We start from the raw sequence: 22,195 nt of genomic DNA, 5'->3' as shown, positions 1-22,195 counted from the left end.
ATGCCCACAATTTAACGTCACTGAATGTGGAAAACACAATACAACCAGTGAGAAAAAGAGGAAAGCAATAAAATACAACTCTCTGGTTGAACACCCAACTCCTCAGTGATATCACAATGTTCACAGAAATGGTGTGCTCTTCATCAATTCCAAAACACTTTTTTCCCCTGCGTTCTAAGGTGTCAAAATATTTTTTCCAATCGGGACACATAAAAATTGGCATATCCAAAGTTTTTTTTTTCGCGCACACACACACACACTTTTTTTTTTTTTAGTTATTGATGGACCTTTATTTTATTTACATATATGTGGTGCTGAAAATCAAACCCAGTGTCTCACACATGCTAGGCAAGCACTCTACCACTGAGCCACAACCCCAACCCCTTGTCTTTGAGTTTTTGAAATACAAAAATGCTTGTGTGCAGTAGGTAAGTGAGAGGTGCATAGATTGGAGAAAAAAAGAAAAGCAAAATTTTGAGAAGAGTATCAACCTAGGACATTTAAGTCCTCCTTCCAAAGGCTTATTTTTTAAGTGATACATAAAACATAAAATTGTAGGTATTAGTAGGGTACTAGGTAATGCTTTAATACATGGACACAGTATATAATGTGTAAGTCAGGTTAAACGTCTATTTCTTCAAATATTCTTCATTCTTTATGGTGAAAACTGTCAAAATCTTTCTTCTAGTTTTTGAAATGTATAGAACATTATTTTTACCTATAGTCACTCTACTGTGCAATAGCACATCAAAACATCCTGTTTCTATCTTAACTGTAACTTAGTACTTATTGATCAAAATGTTACCTTATAATAGTAGTATTATATTAACTAAAACTAGTTCTTTAGGATCAAAGAATGAGTCAAAGAATGAAAGCAAGATCCGGGAGCAGCTGCCTGCCCTAGAAAACCTAGACAATTGTTCCACTCTTAAATGCTTTGGAGTTAGTCCTGAGTCCCTCCCAGCCCTGTTGTACCATCCTTGAAACAGCCACTTAGAAAAGCAGAAGAGCTTTGGTGAGGAGCATCCTCCAGTGTGACCAAAATATATCTAGTAGTTAGGCCTGGAAAATTAACCTGGTAAGTTATGAGGCAAATATTGCCCCCTACTGTGTCAAGGCAACAACAGTACTCAAAGAAAAAAGATAACATATCAGGGATGATATAAAGGAGATTCCTGAACTGGAAGAAAAAAAAGCAAAGAAAATTTGATTAAAAATTTTGATTTAAATGATTCTACTTGAGAATCCTACAGTCCTACTTCCCACTCTTCCTATCTTAACTAGGAAGACTTCTTTAAATCAGAGTAGAATCAAAATGTTAAGCTTTGTCCCTGTGGAGTCTCTGATGAGATTCTTTTGGAACATACATCCCTTGTGCCTACTTACTACAGAATCTTCTGGCACTAACTGCTACCCAGACAACATAGAAGGACCAGCAAAAAAAAAAAAAGTATTATGTATATATGTGTATGTGTGTGTATACGTACATACACACACACACACACACACATATGTGGCATTTTAGCTGCTAATACTCAAAATCCAGAGAGCAAATAAGAATGAATAGTACTTCCATACATATACAAATCAGTGATAAAACATAAATTCTCCCCAAGTAAAAATAGAGCTCTCCAATCAGTTTGGAATAAAGAAACAGAGCTACTAGATAGGTACCACCACCACTCCTAGAAATCTCAAAGAAAGATCTCTCATATTGTTAGCTTCTTTTAAAGAGCCATCAACTGGAAATGGCATGAGAAAATGGAATGGGATAGTAGCTGTGTACCTTCTGCTCTGGCCCCCACAAATCTGACTTAATATCATGCAATTTGATAATGCAAAATCAGGAAGGAATGAGGGAGGGGTCAGTTAGGGTTGTTAAGGCTTGAAGCAGCTATTTCATTCTGACCTACAACCTCAGTTTAAAAATATTTGGGGTGGGGTACAGGGAACTGAACTCAGGGGCACTTGAACACTGAGCCACATCCCTAGCCCTATTTTGTATTTTCTTTAGAGACAGGGTCTCACTTGGTTGCTTAGCGCCTCGCTTTTGAATCTCGATCCTCCTATCTCAGCCTCCATAGCCATTGGGATTACAGGAATGCACCATAGCACCAGGCTAGAAATATTTTAAAGAGTCAATGGAGTGTGGTGGCACACGCCTGTAATCTCAGCAGCATGGGAGGCTGAGGCAGGAGAATCGTGAGTTCAAAGCCAGCCTCAGCAACTTAGTGAGGCCCTAAGCAACTCAGTGAGACCCTTTCTCTAAATAAAAAAACAAAAAAGGGCTGGATATGTGGCTCAGTAGTAGGTGCCCCTGGGTTCAATCCCTGGTACAAAAAAAGGTCACTGAATTGGGGCACGATGGTACCAGCAACTCATGAGGCTAAAACAGGAGGATCTCAAGTTTGAGGCGAGCCTTAGTAATTTAAGAAGACTCTGTCCCAAAATAAAAAGGGCAGGGGATATAGTTAAGTGGTAAAATGTCCTTGAGTTCAGTCCCCCACTACCACCAAAAAAGCGGGGGTGGGCTGTCACTGAGGCCTTCAGAACAAAACAAAAACCCTTTAAAACTCCTTTCTTTTCTCCCTCAAGTGCCTGGTTCATCTGTGGGTTATTTATATGTTTTTTTTTTTTTTTTTTTGGGGGGGGGCGGGGGAGAGGTACAGGGATGACTGAAGTCTTTGCAATTTTTCTGCAAGTCTGAAATTACATCAAAATAAGAAAATAAAAGCATCCAATGTACAAAAAATATGAAAGTGAAATACTGAAGTCAAAGAGGTAGTCATTCATTTTCACAATTACTCACTTCTAAAAAAGATTCCTTCACATCATGTACTACCAGAAGAATGAGACGTTATACTCCATTTATGTATGATGTGTCAAAATGCATTCTACTATCATGCATAACCAACTAAAACAAACAAACAAAAAATAAATAAACAGTCCTTCAAATAGCAATTTTCTCTAATGCTCTATAATCAGTTTGGTAAACTATAACCCTGTGTGAGACAGCTTTTTTTGTAAATAAATTTGTCTGAACACAGTCACATCCATTCATTTACGTATTTCCCTTGGCTGCTTTGGAGCTAGCAAAGCAAAGTTAAGAGACAAAGCCACTTAGCCCTTTACAGAAAATGTATCCCCACTTCTGCTCTAAAATATTTGCTTATATAAAATTCCTTGAAAAACAAGGTACAATTATTAAGAAACAGAACAATAATAACAATAAAACTATAAAGTTTTGTGCATTAGTGAATGTTATCAAAAATTATTACTGGAATGTATGATATATCAAAAGTACATAAATGCATTCTATGGTCATATATAACAAATTAAAACTTTTTAAAAAATGATTGGGCTAGGAGTGTTAGCTAAGTGGTAGAATGCTCGCCTAGCATGAGAGAGGCCATCCCTAGCACAAGAAACAGAAAGAAAAAGAGGAAGGAGAGAGAGAAACAAGGAGGAAGTAAGGAAAAAAGGGAGGGAGAGAGGGAGAGAAGAAGGATATTAAGCCCTGCTGAAGCCCTCAAGAGGCACACAATTCAAGCTGTAAAAGTCCTAACACTGTAAATGAACATGACTATCTGTTTCCTTCAATTAATATTTTAAATATTTGGAAAGGCGTTATTTATATCAGCTCTATCTTTTGATGACTACTGATGTCTAGGAAGACAATAAAAATAGCGGAAGAAAACTCTTGAACAGAAAAAGTGATCAGGGTAGATGAAATGAACCATCTTTTTTTTTTTAAAGGTTTCCTTTCAGATTCAATAGACACCAGTTCGAGAAGCAGAAAGTCTGGGAACTGGTCTAGACAGAATGAACAAGTCAGTGACAACTCCTCCCTGTTAAACAATTATACCCTGAAGTCATTCTTTTAGCTGGTTGTCAGATCTCAGAGGAAATCAATATTCTAAAGCAAACAAACATGTTCAGACTTTCTCCAGACATTGGAAACAATCAATCGTCAGAATTGTGGCCTCTTCAGTTAGGGAAAGCCTGCTACCAGAAGCTAAGATGCCACTGGTGCCCCATGCTTAAGGAGTTATTTCCTTGCCTGGTTTCAAAGTCAGGGTGGCATCTGCTATTTCAATTCAGCAGAGCCAAACCCAAACTAACAGCTCCCTTCTGCCCAGGAAATAAAATACAAATTCCTCAGCCTGGCATCCAAAGCTTTGCAGCAGAACTTCTCATTCCTTTTGGATATACTATATGCTCTAGCCCAGTGTTTTTCTTTCTTTTTCTATGTTTTTTGTTTTGTTATGTTTTGCAGTACTAGGGAATTAACCCAGGGGAGGTCTATACCACTGGGCTACATCCCCAGACCTTTTAAATTTTATTTTGGACACGGTCTCACTAAATTGCCCAGGCTAGTCTTGAACTTACGATTCTCTTAACTCCCAAAGAGCTGGGATTATTGGCATGTACTACTGTACCCAGCAGAACTGAGGAATTAATACACAAGCCTGCGTTCAATTAGCCATTAGAATGACATCATTACACATCATGTAACCTCACTGCATACCTATGAAAGGATGACAGTGAAAAACACAAAGAACATTTTTGCATAATTATAAAAATAGCTTGACTTTGGGGATCCCAGACTACACTTTGAAAAACATTGCTCTAGCTGAACTATACAAACCCTTACTATCCTGATCCTGTACTTATCTTGACTGTTTCTTCTTCCTGGAAAGTTCTCCCTCATCAATGCCTGTAAAAATCTTTCAAAGTTTAAATGCCTTACTCCTACAACCAGAAATTCACCCTCCTCCTTGATACCCCATAGCATTTTGTACCTTTCTTAAGAGACCTTCTCCCAAGCCACCTTATTTTGCAGTCACTTAGAAATATATATAGTCTCTGCTACTGGACTATAAGCTACATGAATGAAAGCAAGTACTGGTTCCAAGACATCTTTTTATCCCCACCAAAACTCACATCCTAACTCACATGTAACAGAGACCAACAAATATTGAAATGAATCAATCAGCAGCCCTAACTAGAATAGGAAGAAGTAGTAAGACAATTTATCTCTTTGTCCCTCAGTGACCTGGTGACTCTCAGACAAGGTTGCCAGGTGTCAAAAAACTCACACCAAAATTTCTATAGGAACAAAATTTTCAAAAACTGCTTACATCACTCTTCATCATTCTGGTCACTTAAGCCACTCAGGTTAAAGTGCTGACACAGTTGTCCTGATAAATGCAATGCTGCCTGGTCCCTGGGAGACTCATTAAATCACACAGTCAGAGGCTGGCTATTTGCCTAGGAAACTACCACCGATGCTCCTAGACTGCATATTGCCAAAAGAGACCTTAGAGAGGAAAGAGGGCAATGAAAGGGGGAATGAAAAGGCAGGAGGTCAAAGAAACTCAGTTGCACTACTGCTTTCATTTCTGAATCTTGCTCTGCAAGCCCAAATCTGTGCCTTAGGCGCATGCTTAGGCTGGGAGATGACAAGCCCTTATTCTTTGTAAAAAATAATTGTGTGTTCTGAAACGACACCTCTATTATGATTTCTGAATTGACATCTCTGCTTTAAAGCAGAGGCTTCCAAGCCTCCCCATTTCACACACTAGCAATTATCGTTTAAGTTATCCAATGATAGGCACTCATCTGATAACTGCAGGGCCCCCTAGATCTAGGAATGCACTTATAGCACGTGGTGCAGTTGCCAGCAGAGCCTGGCAGACAATTCCTGCTCCTGCTGTGGGGTGGACCAAGGCAAGGCGGCATTGCTAAAAGACTAACCTCAAGGAAAAAAACAGACATAGTACAGAAAGGGCTCATACTGCCTATGGTATATCTCAGCTTGATTTTACTATCATCAAGCATAAACAATTCATAAGGCTCAAAACAATGCCTTCTAACAGAAAACCTCAAAAATGTCTATACCAAACATTAAAGTACTTCACAATGCCTCTGAGCAGTGAGCAATAGATGGTAAAACATCAGAACACAACATAATCACATAGACACCAAAAGGGAAGAGGCTGGCAACAGAAATTATATATGGTGCACAATCATGTATCCAGCTATATAAAGGTCTTGCTTGAAAAGTCAGCCATGCTCCTCTGGGAACAAATGACCCTCTGCTGTTTGGTGAATGGTTATTTTTCATACATTCGTCAAAATAATTGCTCAGCATTACAATTAGCTCTTACACACTCTCAACATATTACAATATGGTTATGAAACTTTATTTATTTAAAAAAATTCACTTTTGTCTACATATAACTCAAAGGCCCAAAATGATCTACAAGGATGTCTACATTCAAATCCATTTTTGCCAGCAGGCTTGGAAAGTCTATTCACAGACCTGACTTGTTTTCAAATCAAGAATTTAGATCAGAGGCTTTTCACTAGAAGATGAGTAAGAGCAGGTCTATGAATAAAAAGTTCCACAGCTAGCTCTGATACTCGTATGCACACATGTTCCACAAGCAAGAGCTGATATATATAGGTTCAAACCTTAATTAAGAGGCAGTGCATCCTAATCGACTGATTAAAAAAAAAAAATCAAGGAGAAACTTACAGAATTCCATAACCATGACTTCTCAGTGAACTTTTTTTTTTTGGGGGGGGGGGTTACTAAGGACTGAACCCAGAGGTATTCAACCACTGAGCCACATACATCCCTGCTCCCCACCCCGCTTTTTGTATTTTATTTAGAGACAGGGTCTCACTGAGTTGCTTAGGGCCTCACTAAGTTGCTGAGGCTGGCTTTGAACTTGCAATCCTCGTGCCACAGCCTTCCAAGCTGCTAAGATTATAGGCGTGTATCACCACCCCACCATCTGTTAACTTTATTCAAAAGAACATAAATCCTAAAAAGTATAACTCTGGGTATACTAATTCTACAAAGAGTATGTTGACAGAATCCTCTGCTCTTCAAACAAACCAGTGTAGTCCTCTAAGATGATTTTTTCACATTCCTGACCTTAAGTGTTAAAAATCCTTGACTAAGACCATTTATTAAAAAGTGACCTGACATATTACAGACAGTGCTCTATAATTGAAAGTAAAATCTTTTTTTGAAGTGGAAGATACTGGAGATTAAACCCAGGGATACTCTACCACTAAGCTGCATCTCCAGCCTTGTTTATTTATTTATTTATTTATTTGAGACACTGTCTTGCCCATACTGGCCTAAAACCTGAAATTCTCCTGCCTCAGCCTACTGAGTGACAGGAATTGCAGGCATGCACCACTGTGCCAGGTTTACAAAGTAAAAACTTAGGGCCAGCATCAGGAAGGCAGTGAGAGTAATTATGAAGCCTTACTAGAGAATATGGAAAAAGGAAAGTACAGTGAGTGAGCTGGGGCCCTCATTAACCAGAAGCAAAGAGGCAGCTTTCCTAGCTCAAATCTATTCATATAATGAGGTTTGGGGACTCTAAAGAAATAGACAGGAGGGCAAAGACTCCAGCTTGGCCCTCAAACAATCTACTGGTAGCTCTTGAGCTAACTCAAAGTTCAGAGTACATTCACTTTCCTTATAACCAAGGTTCATTCGGGACTGCTTTCCTTAGTAACATTTGATCTGTACTAATTTACATCTGGGGATATACTACTTGCCTTTCCACTGATCCTGACTTCAACAACCACCTTCATTCCTCTTGGACTCAGGATCTGAGACTCCACTGGAATAATTTCTCCATCATTTCCCTCTGTCTAGACAACATGAAATTGTCATAAATGACACCTAAAGTACAATTAGTAGAGAAACTGCAATTTCCACTCTCCTCCCCCGTTCCCCAAAAGAATCGCACATTATCATCCTCCAGCATGTCAATCAATACTACCCTGATGAAGATTAACTCTGTGGAGTCTGGAAGCCATTTAATTCCCAGCTTGCTAAAAACTGTGCATTTCTCCCCTCTACTATAATTAGAAAACATGTAAATTGCCTTCTTTTACCAGCACTAATGGCTATAATCTCAGAGATCTGAATGCCTGCTGAATCGATACCTGTGTAAAAAGTCCTTGCAAATACCACTTTACCCAGCTGCATATTATTTAGGAGAATCACAGACAAAAGGGGAAAAAAAGGCAAAGAAGGGGAGAGTCAATGAAAGGCATGACTCAAGGCCATCAGAACCAGGCAATACTAGTATAACTATTATAAGAATAATGATTTGTAGTTGCTGCCAGTTCCTTATAAGATATATTAAAACAACAGAAAGATCAAAGGACAACACTAATCATCAAATGATTTATCAGAGGTTTTTAATGGGAGGAGGGTTTCCATGGGGGATATTTGATAATTTCTAGAGACAGGTTTGCTTATTGTAACTGGTGGGGAGTGCTACTACTGTCTATTAAGTACGGCAGGACTACTACTAAAGTCCTACGATGCATGGGACAGCCTCCCACAATAAGAAATTACCTATCTGAAAATGACAAAAGTGCTATTGTTGAGAAACCTTCTGATATGTCTTAAGTGTCTGAGTCAATTCATTAGAAATGAAATAACTAAAATACGAAATAATTTGGTATTTGAGCTTTAGAATCAGGCAGATTGCCATTTAAATTCCACCCTGTATCATTTATTAGCTATATGACCTCAGACATGTTCACTATCTTCAGCTTCCACATTTTGAGGGGAAATCCCTATGTCATAAGATTTTTATCATTAACAGTTCTGTGTGGTGGCGTGTGCCAATAATTCCAGTGACCCAGGAGGCTGAGGCAGGAGGACCACAAGATCCAGGCCAGCCTTGGCAACTTAGTGAGACCCTGTCTCTAAATAAAAAATAAAAGGGGAATGGGGATGTAGCTCAGTGGTAAAGTACATTTCGTTTCATTCCTCATTACCACAACAATTAAAAAAAAAAAAAAAAGTTTACAATTAAGTGAAGTACAGTAGTCATGTATTACAATAAGTAGCCCACTAGTTTTTTCTTCCTTGGATTACAACCTCCAAAATATACAGAGGGAATATGATGTACCATGACCACTCAAATAACTATGCCTAAAAAGAAGACATGTGTTGAAGAAGAAAGAATACTGTAAAGGCGTAAATGAAAATCACATGAAACCTATTGTTGTAGGGACAAACGAGGCAAGGCACTGAAGACAGCAAGAAACAATTTTATTTGGCTGCAGCCAGGTTTAGAGGGCACAGCTTTTGCTGTAATCAATCAATCCCCTGAACCCCGAGTTCAGGTAGTTTCAGAGTTTTATTACCCAGCATGTAAGGGGAGGGGCTCAGAAGTTCAGAGTCTGCAGAAGTTCACATAAAAGCAGCTTTTTCTTTCACTGTTCTGGGCAAGTTAACCCTTCAAGAACAACACCTGAGAAGGGGAGAGCTTCTTCTCCCCTTCTTTCCTCCCCCTGCCAGCTGTTACCATGGCGCCCAATTGTAACTTATCTTAAAAATATAGACATCTCTGTGAAGCCCAGCTCAAGGCCAGAGGCCTTGTTTGCAAATTTCTTCCAAGTACTATACTGGATACGTTTGTGAAAAACTAGTAAGGGGGAGTCCAGCACCTAGAGTGCTGGTATCTTCTCTGCCAGTGGCCAAGTAAAACAGGGAGATACAAAAATAGGAAGTTTATCTACATTGAACTCTTTTGCAGAGACTCTTTAGCTGACAGTCCTAAAATCAGCCATGGTGAAGATTTCTGGAGAAGCCCAGTTATGACTTTTCTGTGGAGAAAGGGGGTGCCACTTCACTATCAAGTAAACCAAAAGGAGCAGTAAGACTGCCATCCACTAATCTATACAATCTTTGATACAAACTACAAATACTAACTGCCCACTATTGGTTATCTATTAATATAGATGAGTACTTCTTACCCAAAATCAATCAATTAATCAATCAATCAATAAAAGCATTCCCTTATCCCAAAAATGCTCATGGGTGCTCAAAAAGTTCCAGTTGGGGGCCTTTGGGGTTTGGGATTATAGATATGTGATCTGTATATAAATAGATATGGTTGTGCTCACTTGGCAGCACATGCATTAAACTGTAACAATACAAAGAAGATTAGCATGGCTCCTGCATGAGAATAACACACAAACTCATGTTCCATATTTTTAAGATGCAAAAGATCACCAAGACTCTGTCCAAGAAGAAAGAGAACAAGAAATAAAGTTCCCCTTGTGTGCATATATTTAGTGCCCTTGGTGATTATATAGATCAGCCATTGAAATAAAATAAGCCTTTATCTTTGCAGGAAAAAAAATAGAAATATATATGGTCCCTGTAGAAGTTCCTAAGATGGAACCCACTTTCTGGCATTCTCGTCCTGTGTAGTCCCTTCCCACACTGAACCTAGACTGGTATATGGCTTGCTTTAACCAAAAGAATGTAGTAGCAATGCTAGTTATGGACATACTTTTTTAAGATAATTGGCAGCTTCCATTTCCTTTTTCTTAAAATGACCACTTCTGGAAGTCTTAAGTTGCTGTGTGAGAAGAGGCCATGTAAGAGGCCACGTACAGAGACAAGTCCCTGAGACGACATGGAAGGGAGAGGGACCCAGTTGTCCCAAGTGAGGGCTCAGTTGGCTCTAGAGAGAACCAAGGAAGACCAGGAGAAGAACTTACCCTCTAAGCCAAGTCTAGCCAAAGAAACATGAAATATAATAAAATGGTTGCTTTACGTCACTAAATTTTGGTCTGTGTCTTGTTATGCATTAATTTATTTAAAAAAATATATTTTTTTTTATTTTGTAGAGCTTTCAATCTAGTCACAATAGCAGCATTAGAACTAAGTCCTTTAAGTTAGATTACAGCCCTAAAGAAACTACATCTGAACTCAAAGAAACCAAAGGAAGAAAAGAAAGGATGGAGGGAAGGGGAGAAAAGAGATGATAACAATAAGACTATAAATTTGCTCACCATGTGTGTAAAGCATGAAGCCCTGATATTGGTCAGAGAAACAAACTAAAGTGAGAATGAAATACTCATTGCTCTTTCCTACCTACCGCTATAAGGTTCCCAATATGAAGAAACACTTCAGCCCTGGATAGCTACTTCTCTATGTCTATAAGGTAGTTTTAGACTTTGGGAAATTAAGGCTTTCTGTGCTTCCTCACTTACCAAGAGACAGGACAAATCACTAAAAGAAAGTACAGGAAGCAAGATAAGGTTGTGTACATTCAATCCCAGCCACTTGGGAGATTAAAGCAGGAGGATGGCCCCAGAGTTCAAGGTCAGTAGCATGGACTACATAGAAAGATACTGTTTGACTGATTGAGTGTGGTGCTGGGGATTGAACCCAGTACCCTGCACATGCTAGTGAGGTAGGGGAAATAGGCAGTCAGAGCAGAAAAGAACAGTGAGGATCAATAAGGAGGACAGATGTCAGGACCACCATTTGAGGTGTGCTCCAGCTTGTCAACATCTGTTTCCCAAAAGGGACAAAAGACTCCATTCTAACAAAAAGATACTTATGCAATTAAAATCTCAAGGACAGGTTATAGGGGGTTAGTCAACTTCCTCCCACAGTATGCCTTTAACAGAAGGAATGCGAAAAGACCCTGGCCATACTCTTGCTTATCCCAAACTGTTCTTTGGGAAATTTCTTACAAACCTTAACTTCCTCTATAATAAATTTCTTCTACTCACTTGTTTACCTTGGTGTTCAGCGTGTTCATTCTTCAACTCCATGGAACACGGCGGACCCAATCCCAATTTCTACAGATAACACTAGAGCAAGTGCTTCACCACTGAGCCATTTCTCCAATTTTTTTTTAAATATTTTATTAGTAGGTGATGGACCTTTATTTATTTATATATGGTGCTGAGGATCGAACTCAGTGCCTCACACATGCTAGGCAAGCGCTCTACCACTGAGCGGCAACCCCAAATGTTTTTAAATTTTTATCTTGAGACGAGATCTCACTAAACTTAGTGTTCAGGCTGGCCTTGAACATGTGACCCTTGCCTCAGCCTCCTGAGCACCTGGGATTACAGGCGGGCATGACTGCACCCAGCTGCCTTAAAAAAAAAAAAGAAGAAGAAGAAGAAAAAAAAAAAAGAGGCGAGGGGCCAAGGGCAGGAGAAATTAGGATAATATCCCATTCCCTTGCTGAACTAAACTATGTTCTGTATTATGGCACTTTCTAAAATAGATCCATTTTGTGTCTCCTGCAAGTAATTAACGACAGTAACCAGCCTCAGCCCTATCACAACAGCCATGCCTTATGCTCCCTTTAAAAGGGAACCTCACTTTCCACTCAGCTTACTCCAACTTTAAATAGTGGGTATGTTAGTCAGATTTTAGTTGCTGTGACCAAAATACTTGATGAGAACAACTTAACAGGAAAAGTTTATTTTGGGATCATAGTTTCAGAAGTCTCAGCCTATGGTCAGCTGACTCCATTGCTCTGGGCCCAAGGTGAGGCAGAACACCATGGCAGAAGGGCATGAAGGAGGAAAGTTGCTCAGCTCATAGCAGCCAGGAAACAAGAGAGAGAAAGGAAAGGCCAGGGGACAAACACAGTGTAGGCCATGCCCCATAGTGACCTACTTGCCCTGGCCATGCCCCAAATGCCACCTAGTAGTCCATTCAAATTATCAATCCATCAAATGGATTAATCCACTGATGAGGTTACAGCTCTCATGATTTGACATTTCACCACTGAACATTCCTACACTGACACATGAGCTTTTGAGGAGACACAAAAGATCCAAACCATAATGGTGGGATCTCATACAGGAAGCCTTTGCTTCATAAATTGATACAAGTGGACAGAAAAGAATGATATAGCACATACTTATAATCCCCACAACTCAGGAGGCTGAGGCAGGAAGATCACAAGTTTGAGGCCAACCTCAGCAACTTAGCAAAGCCCTGACTCAAAATAAAAACTAAAAAAAGGTTGAGGATATAGTTCAATATATATATTTATGAACCAGGTTATATTTATGAACCAGGCATAGTGAAACACAACTGTAATCCCAGGTGTAGAATGTGTGTATGTGTGTGTGTGAGAGAGAGAGAGAGAATATATATAAATTTTTTAATAATAAATTTAAGGGACTGGGAATATAGCTCAGTTGATAGAGTGCTTGCCTTGCATGTACAAGGCCATGGGTTCAATCCCTAGCACCACAATTAATAAATAAACAAACAAACATAAGACCAAAAACTAGAAAACTTCTGGAGAAAACAATGTAGGAACGCTTCCTGACACTGGAATAGACAATGATTTCTCACATATAACATCAAAAGCATAAGCAACAAATGGGATATCAAACTTTAAAACTTCAGTGTAGCAAAGGAAATAATCAATAGACTAAAAAGGCACCCTATGGAATGGGTGAATATACTTGCTAACCAAATATCAAATGAGGGTTTAATATCCAAAATACATTAAAAACTCAATAACAACAACAACAAAACACAACCATTTTAAGAACTAGAAGACACTCCTCCAACAATATTACACAAAAAACCAATGTTCTTATTAAGAAAAGATACTCAATATACTAACCATCAGGGAATTTAAATTTGAAAAACTATTAGCTGGGTGTGATGGTGCACATCTGTAATCCCAGCAGCTTGGAAGGCTAAGAAAGGAGGATCACAAGTTCAAAGTAGGCCTCAGCAACCTAGCAAGACTCTGTCTCAAAAATAAATAAATTAATTAATTAAATAAAAAAGGGCTGGGGATGTGGCTCTGTGGTTAAGTGCCCCTAGGTTCCATTTCTGGTACCAAAAAAATAAAAAATAAAAACACAACTATTACCAGGTGTGATGGTACATGCCTGTAATCCCAACTACTCAGGGAGGATAATAAATTCTAGGCCTGCCTGGAAAACATAGTCAGACCTTGTTTCAAAATAAAAAACAAGACAATTTGGGGATATAGTTCAGTGTTAGAGTGCCCTTGGGTTCAATTCTCAATGTGGGGGAAAAAATTACCTAATATAGTCAAACTCACAGACACACAAGTAGAATGGTGGTTGCCCGGGGCTTATTAAGTTGTTCAATGGATGTAGAGTTTCAACCATGTGGGCAATATGAAAAACTTCTCAAGATTTATTGCACAACAATATGAAGACAGTTAACAATATTGTTAACCATTGTGAATACTTGAAAAATTATTGAGGGCAAATCTATGTTACAGATACCAAAAAGTGGGGGGTGTTACATGTGTACCTAGAACAAAGAAAGAAAATTATAAAAGCCATCTCACCAAGGTGAAGTGATCTAAGAGGGCAGCAGGAAGAAATAAGCCAAAGAAGCTGATAACCACATAAACATATGTAGGAGAGGGAAAAAGTAGGAGAAACAAAAAATTCACACGTATACCCTCTAATACAGCAAAGGAAAGGGGCACAAAGTCAACAAGCTGCAATTCTCTATGACAGGTCACACTATCTGCCTCTGATTTCTTTATTATTACAATTTTCTACTTCTGCTCATAACTGAATTTTTAATTTCCTAGCAGGTGACACCCAAGTCAAGCACCCCTTTCGCTGTAATACACCCCTTTCTCCAATGTGCTCTGTTTACAGGGACAAGAAGGTTTTTAAGTGCTCCATTTCCATATTCCAAAAGACGGTTGTTCTCGTGCTAGGTAACCTGACATAACAGAGATCTACTCTCTAAAGTGAGCCTCATGCAACAAATTAGCTGAGAACACCATTTTTCCCCCTTTGGAAACAGAAGAGGAGTTTGTTAATTGTTGCTATTTTTAAAAAATCAGGCTCTTTCTCAGGTGAAGGGGCTGTCAGCATGTCAGCCTAAGCCAGGAGAGGAATTTCTATGAGTAAACTAAACAGGATAGGTGGGTTGGAGAGGAGGGCCCTGAAATATCCAGTGCCTCCAGGGTGAAGCTCCATGGAAATATTCTATATCTAACCATCAATGTATTTCACTTGAGCTAAAGCAATGGTCACATACAGAAAAGTCAGTTTTCAGTTGGAAATATGTCAGCCCTAGTATAAAGTAAGGCATCAAGGAGGTCCATGCCTCGACTCCAGAGACAACAACTATTCAACTCCTGCTGTCATGTGGAAATACAAATCAGTGTTGCCTGATTTTTGTGATTTTTTTTTTCAATCAAGCCCAAAAAGCTGAATTTATGTTGGAAACTTTTAAATTTTTTAAACATTATGAGAGCCAAACATACAATGAAGATATTTTGTAATCTCTGGGTAATTACCAGGCCTACTCACTAAAGCAGAATTTGCTCACACAAACATGTTGTCAAGAGTACTCTCAAGAAGGAGCAAGCTGGGTGTGCTGGCACACATCTGTATTCCCAGCAACTTTGGAGGCTGAGACAGGGAGATCACAAGTTTGAGACTAGCCTCAGCAATTTTGAGAAGTCCTAAGCAACTTTACTGAGAACCTGTCTCAAAATAAAAAGGGCTGGGGATGTGGCTCAGTGGTAAAGTGCCTCAGGGTGCAATCCCCAATAACAGAAAGAAAGAAGGGGAGGGGAAAAGGATGGGGAGGGAGGGAGGGATGGAAGGAAGGAAGGAAGGAAGGAAGGAAGGAAGGGAGGAAGGGAGGGAGGGAGGGAGGGAGGGAAAAGAAATAAGATGTACTGGAAGGAAGGAAGGAAGGAAGGAAGGAAGGAAGGGAGGGAGGGAGGGAGGGAGGGAAAAGAAAAGAAATAAGATGTACTGGACCTTCCCCACAACCCTACAAATATATAAGAAACTCAGGAGGCAGAGGGGAAGCTACTGCTTAGCTCTATTGGGCTGGTACTGATTACAATAAGCAAAATATATTATGCAAATAGAACCCCCACACCTGGGGTTATTGTCTGAAAAAACCTTCAATGCCCCCTTTAGAGCATTACTCTGATAGACACAGGAAAGAAGGGGACCCAAAGTGAGAAAGATGAGTACATGGGAAATTGCTCTCAATATATTTGCAGCAAACATATAGATTTCACTACAGTCCCTGTGGTGCTCCAACCCACTGAGCTGACAGAAGTGATTACATTTTTCATGTTTCAGTTTGTATACAAAGCACACCCCTACAGAGAGGGATAATTTAGTTCAGCCTAACAGGTGTTAATTTGACCTGCACTGGGAAAAGGGCTGCCTGAGGACCTGGGGGGTCATACCATCCCAGCCAAGGTAGCTGCCTCACTTGCACGCAATTCTCGAGATTAAACACTTAAAGTGAGGATGAAGAACCTTGCTTCAAGGCAGACAGTACAGGAAACAAATTCTTTAAGCACTTATGCCTGCATCTTGTCCAAATTACAAAGAAAGAGAACAAGAAAAAGTAGAGGAGCCCCCTACTGACCTCTTCTGGACCTACACTGTCATGAAGTCTTTTATTACTCTAGGACCTGACTCTTCCAAATCACTTTCATATAAAACAGGGATCGACAAACTGAAACTCGTACGCCAATTCAGGCCCACTGTCTTTTTGTACAGCACACAAGAATGGTTTTGATACTTTTAAATGATTGAAAAACATCAAAGATTTTTATGACTTGTGGAAATTATAAAAATCAAATTCGTTTCCATACCCAAAGTTTTACTGGAACATAGCCACTCTCGTTTACATATTAGTCTATGGCTACTTTGGAGCAGTTGCAACAGAAACCATACTGCCTGCAAAGCCTGCAAATATTTAATTGCAAATATTTATCCTTGTATATCCATAAAGCACCTATTTTTAAAAACTATAATAGAAGGAAGACCAGAAGAGTAGAGGAAGGAGAATAAGGGGAGGAAGGAGAAAGAAGTACTAGGGACTGAAGTGAAGCAAATTATATTCCATGCATGTGATTATGTCAAAATGAATTCCAATATCATGTTTGACTATAAAGCACTAATAAAAACATTTTTAAAAGAATAAGAAAAAATTAAGTTTAAAACAATGTATCTTGTCCTGTAAATTTACAGAAAACGTGTTCCAATCCCTAATATAGAAAGTACAGCAAACACCAGACTCAGAATTCAAAAAGGCTCAAACAAGTGAATGGGGGCTGAAGATGTAGCTCAGTGGTAGACACCTGCTTAACATTAGTAAGGCCTTGGCTCTGATACCCAGCAGGCATGTGTGTTCACACACACACCCACAAACACACACAAAGAAGTGAGCAGCAAAGGTGAGAAAGATTAACAGCAATAGTACCTCTCCTCCACTCTATCCTCATCTCCATGTTGCCAAAGAGAGAAATAGGTTGCCTAACCACCCAGGATGACAAATATACAAGTGTTACTGCCTTATGATGAGCAATGAGCCAACTGGATTCTTCCAGTCATTTAACAAAACACGTAAGACCAAGTGGTTCAAAGCCTATGTATAAGTGAATGTCAGAGATGGGGGGGGGGGGGGGGACTATGTTTTACTTATACAAGCATGTTGGAGAAGAAAAGTACAGTAACACCTCCAAGTGGCAGATATTTGGAATTAATAAAAAAGTCTTTCTCAGCCTTGAAGAGGGGGTTCCTGAAAACCAAATGATGAGACGACGTTACTACTGAGAAACTTAAGACATATTTATGGGGCAAAAACCAAACAAACAGGATTAGAAGTCCCAATCTCTGAAATTATGACATCTATGAAATAATGTCATAAAACAGGATATAGGAAATATTTTGTGGACTTATTTAAAGATAATAATACTCTAACTTTCATTTACTGTTAACACTCATCTCTTTGGCCCTAACAACTCCACTTCTAGAAATTAATCCTCTAGAAACACCAAATATAAAAAGTTACTATGGCACTGTGAGACAAAAAAAAAAAAAAATCCAGATTCTACCAGCGAGGGACTGCTTAAATTAATTATGATGCATTCAATTGTTGGAATACTGTGCCATTATAAAAAAGAATATTAAACATGAAAAAATGACCATGATATACAAATCAAGGAAAGATAATTTTTTTATTTGCATAGAAAGAATTCTGGAGTAAACACAAATTGTTAACAGTGGTTATCTCTAAGCAGTGGCTGTGCAGAGGACATTTAGTTACTAATATCACACATTTCTGAAATGTTTAAATTTTTATAAATAAATTTGCATTAGTTTTGTAAGAAGCAAAACCTAGGATTTTAATTTCTATTTTTAATCCCTGTTCAGTATAAATTTTTCAGGTTCTCCCTTCCTCACAGTTTTACTAACACATTTCCTGACTTGAGGGTTGTAGGGGAGTGGAGGGGTATTGCTGTAGGTAATACGCCTAATAAAGGGAATGATTGATTCATTCATTGATTCTGCAGCTCTTTATCCACATATTTAAGGTTCTTCTTATTCTGACACATAGTGACTCTTGCCACTTAGTTTTCACCATAGTTAAAACACAAAATTAATCTAAAAGTATGTGAGGTAGGTATAACTTTAATTTACCCCATTTAGCAGAGCCTCCTCAGTCTATTCTTAACCAGCAGCCACAGTGATCTTTTTAAATCACAGAAGATCTTTAATATAAAATATCATGCCAATCTGATGGCATCTCAGATCACTCAGAAGAACAGGCAAAACCCCTTAAATGGCATAAAAGACCCTACCTAATCAATTCATTCCTTCTTGTGCTCAAGCTACACAACTGACTGTGGCAAGCACCTCTAGGATGTTGCATTCGCTCTTCTCTGTGTGGAATGCTCTTGCCCTCGATATGGGCAGGGTTTGCTCACATAATTCCATGAGGTCTCTGCTTCAATGTCACTTATCAAACCTCATCTAATCATCTTATTTCAAACTGCAAACTTTTACCCCAGCGCACCCTACTATTTTTAATACATTTTTCTTTTTCTAAATATAATTTGTTATCACCTAGTATTCTAGATATTTCATGTATTTACTTATTGTCATTCTCCCACTAGAATAAGAGATTAAGGCTAATATTTAAATGGTTCCTAGTACACAGCAGGTGCTTAATAAATATCTGTTAACTGAGTAAATGAATACATTAATCAGACTATTCATTTTCCAAGCCCAAGTCTTGGGGTTACATTAAAAGCCAAGCTCACATTTGGGGCAGCCCTATACATACTCCACAGCTCTTTCCTCAGAGGCCTTAGCTTACCTTTCCTCCGCTTCCATTACCTCTTATAAACCAAGTTGTTTAATTCCACAATAAGCTTTGTCCCCTTTTTGACTTCCCAATACCTGGTTCTCTCTTTTCCCAGAAAGAACATGATTTGCTCATATCACAAATAAAATTCTCTTGATTGGGATTCTTCCCTATTGTCCCTAAATACCAAACTTCTGAGTAAGAACTCAAAACGTTATATAAGAGTTCACTGTATCCTGAATACAAAGACAATAATTCCACCAGGCTTTTTAGGGACAACTATTCATATTCTACATAATTAGAGCTGGGCATGGTAGCACATGCCTCTAACTCAAGCTATCTGGAAGGCTGAGGCAGAAGGATCAAAAGTTCAAAACCAGCCTCAGCAACTTAGAACTTTTCTTTAAAAAACAAACAAAAAAAAAAAAAAAAAAAACCTTACTTAAAAATAAACCAGGGCTATGGATATAGCTCAGTTGGTACAGTACTTGCCTCACATGCACACAGGCCCTACGTTCAATCCCCAGTACCAAAAAAAAAAAGACATCTTGTACATATAGAAGAGGATTCTGTCCTGCCAGGCAACTGCACTGCACATGCCTATAATTCCAGTGGCTCAGGAGCCTGAGGAAGGAGGATCACACATTGCTTCAGCAACTTTGCAAGGCCCTAAGCAACTCAGTGAGACCCTGTTTTTAAATAAGATACCAAATACACTCACCCACCCACCCACACCCCCACACCCCCACACAAAAGGGCTAGGGATGTGGCTCAGTGGTTAAGCACTCCTGGGTTCAATACCAGATACTAAAAAACAAAACATTCATTCATTCTAATGATAATCAGACCTCTCTCTCAAAAGGGGATGAAGCATACACTTTCTTAAGTACTGATCAGCCTAATTTTAAGCAAATTCAGTGAAAAGCCTTTCACAGAAACATAAATAAATAAATAAATCATCAATGGGAAACAGAACCTTCACATTTACTTTCAATTATTCACATTTAATTTGGACTATATCAAAATTAAGTGCCAGGCCTGCTAGCGCACACCTATAATCCCAGTGACTTGAGAGGTTGAGAAGGGAGGATCACAAATTTGAGGCTAGCCTGGGCAACACAGTGAGATCTTGACTGAAAATTAAAAATAAAAATGGGTGGATAAGCAGTTTAATGGTAGATCATCTACCTAGCATGTGTGAGGCCCTGGGATAATAATCCCTTGCACTGAAGGAAAAAAAAAATCAAGTATACCTTCATCAAAACTGCTGACATATCTTTAAGAAGAAAAAAATGTCAATAGCTTTGACCAACAGAGATAATAAAGTTACTGAGATGCCAAGCACATGACCCACCAGATTTTATTTCATCACCAGAAAGAGTTAGCTACTGCTGCAAGCAGTGCCACACAACTGTAATCCCAAAAGACTTGGGAGACTGAGGCAAGAAGATCTCAAGTTTAAGGCCAGCCTGGGTAAATTCTGAGACCCTGTCTCAAAACAAAAAAGGGTGAGGGTGTAACAGTGGTAAAGAGAGACACATTTGGGCTAGGTGTGTAGTTCAATGGTAGAGAGCTTTACCTAGCATGAATTCCCAAGAGTGATCCCGAGCATTGAAAGAGAGTGAAACTGGACTAAATAAGCTCTAGGTTCCCTCCAGTTTTAAGATGCCATTTCAATACTTTTCTGTTTCTTAGTAGCCTTTAAAATCCAAGGTACTCCTACTGCAAGAAGCCAAATTATCCTGATCTCTTCTTTCATAAGTCTGTGTCCTCACACCAAAAAAAGAAGTTTCTGGTACTGAAACAAAGGGCCTGACACCCAACATGTAAAGTGGAGTCAAACTACAGAAAGTTTGCCCTCTATTGCCCATAGGCAAAAGGAGACAAACTGTGTAGCGATTTTTACCATGCAGCAACAAAGGGTTATACTGAAAATACACACTGTGTACTTATTAATACTGTTGGTATTTGAATGCACTATTAACTATCCCTGCAGAGCCAAGAATCATAACACACCTCCTTAGCATATCTTCCACTACAAGTCCAAAGAACAAGACCCTTTCCCTTCACATACAATCACCTTTAGGGAACTCTGCTCACTTAATAACAAGAGCACCTACAAAAAAACTGCTTTGTTATAGCCGGGTGCAGTGGTGCACACCTGTAATACCAGTGGCTCCAGAGGCTGAGACAGGAGGATCATGGGTTCAAAGCCAGCCTCAGCAATGGCAAGGCGCTGAGCAACTCAGTGAGACCCTATCTCTAAATAAAATACAAAATAGGATAGGACTGGGGATGTGGCTCAGTGGTCAAGTGTCCCTAACTTCAATCCCTGGTACAAAAAAAAAAGGCCTTATTATAAGATCCAACCTCCTACACAAACAGTAAGGATACCTCTTCTTTTCTGCCATCCTAGCCCAGCAGCAGAAGCAGCAGCAACAGTGGTGACCCAACAGTGACACCTGCTGGAGAAATATAAGCAAGGGCTGACCCATCTGCCCTTTAGAAAGCGAAAGATGCTGATTAGCACCTGTTTAGACTAGTGATTTACACCAGAATACAGCCATCCAATATATGAGGAAGCAATGGCCCTTATTTAACATGTATGCACTTAGAATATTTTACAACAGACCTCATTTTTGAGCCAGTCATCTCATGGTATACTATAACCTAGCTCATTTAAAAGTGACTCCATAAATAATGGAACTACTGTATTAATTCACTATTTTCCAATGAGAAATATGCATTATTATTAAAAAGAAAAACAAATATAAAATTTTTATAACAGGATAACAAGGGGACTTTTCTACAACATACAATTTTATTTATTTTTTTTTTTTTAAAGAGAGAGAGAATTTTAATATTTATTTTTTAGTTATCGGCGGGCACAACATCTTTGTTTGTATGTGGTGCTGAGGATCGAACCTGGGCCGCATACATGCCAGGCGAGCGCGCTACCGCTTGAGCCACATCCCCAGCCCATACAACATACAATTTTAAATGTTTAAATTTTATTTAAACCTCAACATAAACTATTTTCATCACCAGAAAAAAATATATGTTAACAAAACTTCTGATAAATCCTTAATAGCTTCTAGGTTTTAAATGACCTACTTTATGATGATCAATATTTTAGGCGTAGAAAGTAGCCACTAGTCACAGGTGGCTATTTATATTTAAATTAATAAAATTTTTAAAAATGTAGTTCCGGGCTGGGGATGTGGCTCAAGCGGTAGC

General features: G+C 38.9%; 1 protein-coding gene and 1 pseudogene across 9 annotated transcripts in view; one reads left to right on the top strand and one right to left on the bottom strand.

The window, feature by feature from the left end:
* Ambra1 (autophagy and beclin 1 regulator 1) overlaps window positions 1-22,195 on the bottom strand; it is a 185,021-nt gene that overhangs the window by 117,155 nt on the left and 45,671 nt on the right. The window lies entirely within an intron of this gene.
* LOC114093854 (U6 spliceosomal RNA) lies at window positions 9,950-10,049 on the top strand (annotated as a pseudogene).

This window comes from Marmota flaviventris, chromosome 9 (genome assembly GCF_047511675.1).
Source record: "Marmota flaviventris isolate mMarFla1 chromosome 9, mMarFla1.hap1, whole genome shotgun sequence".
NCBI lineage: Eukaryota > Metazoa > Chordata > Mammalia > Rodentia > Sciuridae > Marmota > Marmota flaviventris.
The sequence above is the reverse complement of the archived record's forward strand: the minus strand, read 5'-3'. Positions and strand labels throughout refer to the sequence as shown.